Below are 6,682 nucleotides of genomic sequence, written 5' to 3' on the forward strand. Positions count from 1 at the left end.
CGGCTGCATTGAGAGAGAGAGAGAGAGAGAGAGAGAGAGAGAGAGAGAGAGAGAGAGGCAGGTCTCATGAATGTACTAAAGGCGCGCGGAGAGAGCTGCAGCCGGTATTTGGTTCTCTCTGCGCATTGTTAGTACACCAGAGAGAGAGAGAGAGAGAGAGAGAGAGAGAGAGAGAGAGAGAGAGAGAGAGAGAGAGAGATTGTGTGTGTGTGTGTGTGTGTGTGTGTGTTGAGAGAGAGAGAGAGAGAGAGAGAGAGAGAGAGATGCAACAGACTCAGAGGCAGGTTCAATGTAGCCTGCACTTGCGCTCGAAAAGAGAGAGACGTATCTCTCTACGTCCTTTCTCATTAACTTGGACCTTGCCTCCGTCACATTTATGCTGAAACCATAAAAAACACACACACACGAGGTCGTGAGTAGCAGACGGCAAATAGATAGATAGAGAGAGAGAGAGAGAGAGAGAGAGAGAGAGAGAGAGAGAGAGAGAGAGAGAGAAGGGGGGGGGGGGGGGGGACATTGGGGGAGATAAGAAAGAAAGAAGAAGAGAGAGTAATTTTCTTGATCTTCTTTTGTGAAATTTGTCAAGAGTGAAGAGCTTGAGGGTAAGAGGGGCAATGCGGTCGCCTTCGCATGTGAACTTGCAAAGCATTGAAAAAAATATATATAAGTGGATCTTTTTATTTAAGAGCGTGAGTGAAGGGCCAACGTGAAAAAAATTTCGCCTTGCTTTTTAAATAGACGTACAAATTCCATCGAATATAACGAGATTTCAAGTTTAGGTCAAAAAATATAGTTTGAAAGCTAATAGTTTTCTCATAATAAAACCTTGAATGAATCAATGTTGTCACTCTACCAAAAATGGGAGTGTCTAAATGATAGTAAGGAGTGCTAGCCTAAATCCCAACACACTTATACTTGATTCAAATAGCTAAGCTTTAAACTTGTTGGCATCTTAGCAAGTTGTCACCGAAAAGGGCACCAGAGCAATGCTCTACCAATGGAGGCAATGATGAAGTAAACAAAATCGGGGGAGAGCTACCAGAGGGGTAAGATGGAGCCACATCCCTAGTAGCCACAAGGAACTGGTGGAAGGTAGTTCCATTGAGGAGGAGATCATTCTTTGATTCTATGCGTGAACTCATGTCAAAGGTGGCAGGCTTGCTCTCAAACCAAGGTGTCACCTCCTTTGCTCTACTAGCTACAAAAACATTGCTCTCCGACCTAATGCAGGCATTTGCTCTACCCCCTATAGCATAGTAACCCCAATTTGTATATAAGTTGTATACCATATGGCACACTCCCACCTGCATCATCACACAAGAAAGGGTTATTACTCTAGGGATTAGGGTGGATAAACAAGAGTAGCATTCATAATTGCTATGTTAATCTCTTTGTATGATTATTTTTCAATAGTTACAAATGAAATTGATTGATAACTATAACAAGAGATGTTTTTGTGTGTATGTGTAGATGCATGTGCATTGATCTTTAGGTAAACCTCCCCCTCCCTTCGCCCTCTTGGATACAAAATACAAGAGTAAAAGATAATATCTCTTCTTTTCTTCCCTTTGCTCCTTTTAAGTTCGAGTGTTTCCTAGAAGTGTATGTTTGGTTAAGCCATCTAAATGAAGCCTTCACATCATGGGTCCTTCTAAGAGGAAACTGAGCTATGGTGCTTCATTGAATACGATTGGAGATCACTATTTAACGAGATAAGCAAAGGCCATGAAGTGAAGTTTTAAGCTTTCCTTGAGGGACTATGTTGAGTTCAATATTGTGTGTGCGTGTGTGTGTGTGTGTGTGTGTGTGTGTGTGTGTGTGTGTGAGAGAGAGAGAGAGAGAGAGAGAGAGAGAGAGAGAGGCACCTGCAATGGGGCATACGTTGCATTGAGTCGTGGAACCAATTGCGGTAGATAGTGACGTGAAGGGAGCGATCTTCAGAGTCGGCATCAGAGGCACCAAGCAACATTTTGAAGTTGTAGTTTTGAAGCTTAATGTTGGAGATTGTGACATCAGTGGAACCTTGCAAGACAGAGGCCAAGCCAAGTTCTCCATTGAAGGAGGTGATGTGATCCACCCACACCTTGGTGGAGCCTGAGAAGATGGGCAAGGTGTCGGAGCCCCTTATGTTACTTATTTGTCTGTTGGTATGATAACATTTTGAACCCCTCCCAATACTAGATTCCTTCCATTTATTGTCACATTCACCCCCTTTCCATCTATTGTAGTATGGCTCTGCACCCACAACATGTCTTGTAGCACTATCACCATGCTCCTTGCAAACGTTATCCACACTCGTGCAACAAATATATGCGTATATGTCCGCAAGGACATGCACGCGCGTGCGCACACACACGCACATCCTTAGTAATTGAAGCCATGGAAGAGGCATTGATATTATTCTTTGAAGACATGAAAGCAACATAAACTGCAATAATGTCATTACCTACAGCTTTTAGAAATTTTGTAGGGGTTAGAATATAGGTATGATTCTAGTAATTTGGAAGTGACTTTGCTCATGAAGTATCTATGTGCTCTTAAGGGCTCTGAATGATGAATACATTTTGCATTTAAATTTAAACCTTTGATTTTGTGCTGAATCTATACTAATAGATAAAAGGGGAGGGGGGATTCCTCCCCCCCCCCACCCCCCCCCCCTCCACCCACCATTCCTGCCCCCCCCCCCCACCCCCCCCCCCCCCCCCCCCCCCTTGCCACGTGTCGTGAGCAGCTTCAACCGGCCAAGCCTTGGAGGTATGCGCACTGCAACCGGGCTGTTGAGAGAGAGAGAGAGAGAGCGCGCCGCTTCTCTTCGACTGTCCGCCTTTGTTGGGCTCAGTCAGAAGCAGCCATAAAGTCAGAAGCCTTTGTTGGGCTCAGTCAGGCGTAGGGTTTGCTTCAGGTGCTCACAGGCGGCCATGCATGTCGCATGAGAGAGAGAGAGAGATGAATCATGAGATGTTATATTAACGTCGTCAAATGCTGTGTGTGTGTGTGTGTGTGTGTGTGTGTGAGAGAGAGAGAGAGAGAGAGAGAGATGAAATGTTATATTAACGTCTTCAAAAGGCCCAAATGACCTATGAGATCAATTTTAAAAAAGTGAGAGCAAGGTCAAACACCCCCCCCCCCCCCCTTTTCTTCTTCCTTCTCTCTCTCTCTCTCTCTCTCTCTCTCTCTCTCTCTCTCTCTCACACACACACACACACACACACACACACACAGCTCGCTCTTGGGATAGTTTCCTACGACGTTAAAACTCTCTTCTTCTTCTTCTTTTTCTTCTCCCTCTGTGTGTATGTGTGTAAATAGTAGGGCGGCATTGATTGGATCAAGATAGGTCCCCCACGTCGTCAAATGTTGTGTGTGTGTGTGTGTGAGAGAGAGAGAGAGAGGGGGGGAGAGAGAGAGAGAGAGAGATAAAAAGGGGGGTGTTTCCGACTGCCAGGTGGCGCTACCTCCTTCATCCGGCCAGTCCCGATGGTGTGCACTACAGCCGTGCGATCAGCGAGAGGACTGCACGTAGAGAGAGAGAGAGAGAGAGAGAGAGAGAGAGCCTTCGCGCTACGTACGGGCCCTCCTTGACCTCCACTTATGCACGGTCCCCCATTCATGCGGCCTGTGTTCCCTGCGCTTTGGCTGCATGGTGAAAGAGAGAGAGAGAAGCAGCCTTGGTAGCAAGAGAGAGAGAGAGAGAGATAAAACGGACTGGCCGCCTGTGTTACCAGAGAGGGAGAGAGAGAAGCAAGGGAGAGGGAAAAATGAAATGATATGTTATATTGAAAACTGCCTGGCCGCCTGTTCCCAGAGAGAGAGAGAGAGAGAGAGAGAGAGAGAGAGAGAGAGAGAGAGAGAGAGAGAAATGAAATAAAATGTTATATTAAATAAATGATGAGAGAGTAAGGTTTGTAGATGAATTGCTTCGTTAGTTTTAGACATAATTGCCCTTTTTTGTGATGTGTCTCAGCTTAATATCTTGTCGTTTTCAATTTTTAAAATGCCGGTTCACGGGAAGGGGAAAAGGAGAAATTCCGCCCCACAATAGAGAAAAATTCCGCCTAATATTTTTCCGTTTTCAATTTTCAAAATGCCGGTTCACGGCAATGGGAAAAGGAGAAATTCCGCCCCATAATAGAGAAAAATTCCGCCCCATAATTTCTAAAATTTCCTCTTGGCAAATTCAAGGAAAGGAATTTTGTATGTTTGGAAAAATGATTTTTCCCGAACACTGGTCGGGACTAGGGAGAAGATGGACCATGGCGGTCGGCTGTTGATAGCTGAGCTTAATATCTTGCCGTTTTCAATTTCCAAAATGTCAACTCACGGCAAGGGGAAAAGAAGAAATCCCGCCCCATGAGAGAGAGAGAGAGAGAGAGAGGAGGAGAGAGAGAGAGAGAGAGAGAGAGAGAGAGAGAGCAGACTCAGTGTGGCCTGCACCTGCACGCTCGGAAAGAGAGAAGAAAGAGAGAGAGAGAGGCGGGCCGGCTGTTGACAGCTGAGCTTCCGGACAGTGCTCAACTGAGCGCGGAGAGAGAGAGAGAGAGAGAGAGAGAGGAGAGAGAGAGAGAGAGAGATGAGATGAGAGAAGAGAGAGAGAGAGAGAGAGAGAAGATTCAGAGGTCAGATTCGGCGAAGTGCTCTACACAGCAAGAAAGAAAGCGAGAGAGAGAGAGAGAGAGAGAGAGAGAGAGAGAGAGAGAGAGTGAGAGAGAGAGAGAGAGGGAAAGAGAGAGGGGAGATAGCGAGGACTCATAGTTGTGCTCGAAAAAAAACCTAGGTTTAGTGTAGTCCCACCTACAAATTTTGAAATTTACCTCTAAATTTTTTATTTGAGGTAAGAAAACCTTCAAATTTTGACAATTTACCTCTTTGTTTCACATATGTAGGTTTGCGAAGTTTTTGGCAAGGAGGTCCGGGGGGGGGGGGGGGGGGGGGGGGGGCGTTCCTGGAGATGGATGGACCATGGCGGCGGCTGTTGACAGCTGAGCTTAATATCTTGTCGTTTTCAATTTCCAAAATGCCGGTTCACGGAAAGGGGAAAAGGAGAAATTCCGCCCCATATAGAGAGAGAGAGAGAGAGAGAGAGAGAGAGAGAGAGAGAGAGAGAGCAGACTCAGTGTGGCCTGCACCTACGCGCTCGGAAAGAGAGAGACACTGCCTGCACCTGCATGCTCGGAAAGAGAGAGAGGCGGCCGGTTGTTGACAGCTGAGCTTCGGACAGTGCTCAGCTGAGCGCAGAGAGAGAGAGAGAGAGAGAGAGAGAGAGAGAGAGAGAGAGAGAGAGAGAGAGAGAGAGCAGATTCAGAGGTCGGATTTCGACGATGTGCTCTGCACAACAAGAAAGAAAGAGAGAGAGAGAGAGAGAGAGAGAGAGAGAGAGAGAGAGAGAGAGAGCAGATTCAGAGGTCGGATTTCGACGATGTGCTCTGCACAACAAGAAAGAGAGAGAGAGAGAGAGAGAGAGAGAGAGAGAGAGAGAGAGAGAGAGAGAGAGGACTGCCAAGGAGGTCCCGGGGGGTTGTCGTTGTTGGAGATGGCCTTCTGCCTTTATGTCGTACGACAACCAAGGTGCATAGTGGCCAGTGCACAAAATCTTTCTCTATGTGGGGAGATTAATTATAGGGGAAGGGTTTCTGGGAGCTGTAAATCCTTACAGAGTAGCAAAATCCAATTTGGGAGGCTTTTAGGAGTAAGTTGGTGGTGAGTGCGATGGGGGTAAAGAGGGGCCATGCGGCCGCCGAAGGCGGCGCCGTTTTACTAGTTATTCTAAAAATTGTTATGGGCTGTATATGGAAAGTCTATAAGGTTTTGACTTTGGTAAGGTTTCATCTTGTTTGATAAGGATGGAAAGTCTATAAGGTTTTACTTTGGTAAGGTTTCATCTTGTTTGATAAGGAAATCTAGAACCGAGAGAGAGAGAGAGAGAGAGAGAGAGAGAGAGAGAGCGCTATGTGCCTCAATGCTCGCAAGTATTTTGAGTGCATACATAGTGCAAGCAAACTCCAAAGAGCAGAAAAACAGAGAGAACAATACAAATGTAGAATGACACACGTCTCCATAGAGTTGGTATAACGGTAAGGCTTTCGTCTCTCACCGTATGGGTTGTGGGGTCAACACTCCCTTTGGGTCCCTTCTATAGGGATAGCTTGTGCTCACCTGGTGTTCACATTGCTAGGGCTCTTGCCCTTCAATACTCCAGTGGATCCTCCTCCTCGGGTGACCCAAGGTTCCTAGCTTGTTGCTACAAGTTCTCTCCGTTGTTCCCAATACATGTGGTGCATCAATTAGGTGGCCATGGTGATGCCTACACGTGACTCTTGTTCGATGGTATGCGGCCCTTGCCCAACCATGTTTCATGGCTAATATTTGGAAGAGACAAGCACCTCTCCCTGTGGGCCCTCTGGTGTGCTGTAAAAAAAAAGGGAATGACACACACATTGCATGCACCATTGACCGCCTCTTTACATAGACACGCTAAGTCTTTCAACTTTCCACTTTTATGAGGTTTTTAACTTCCTAGACTTGCCCTTATGAATTTGAGATATTTTGAAATGACTTTTAGTTTTCCAAAATTGTGGAGAGGTGAGGGAGAGAGTTGTTTTTCTCAAGGTCTTGAATATTGAAGGGTTTGGAGGTAGTAATATCAAGCTCATTTTGTGTTGCCTTCATGTGTCTTTCTAGCTCC

The 6,682-nt window shown here is 46.1% G+C and overlaps 1 pseudogene; it reads right to left on the reverse strand.

Annotated features, from left to right (window-relative positions):
* Positions 1–935: 935 nt before the first annotated feature.
* LOC147418004 (putative pectate lyase 21) lies at positions 936–2,286 on the reverse strand (annotated as a pseudogene).
* Between the last annotated feature and the right edge of the window lie 4,396 nt (positions 2,287–6,682).

This window comes from Adiantum capillus-veneris, chromosome 30 (assembly GCF_014529385.1).
Source record: "Adiantum capillus-veneris isolate H3 chromosome 30, ASM1452938v2, whole genome shotgun sequence".
NCBI lineage: Eukaryota > Viridiplantae > Streptophyta > Polypodiopsida > Polypodiales > Pteridaceae > Adiantum > Adiantum capillus-veneris.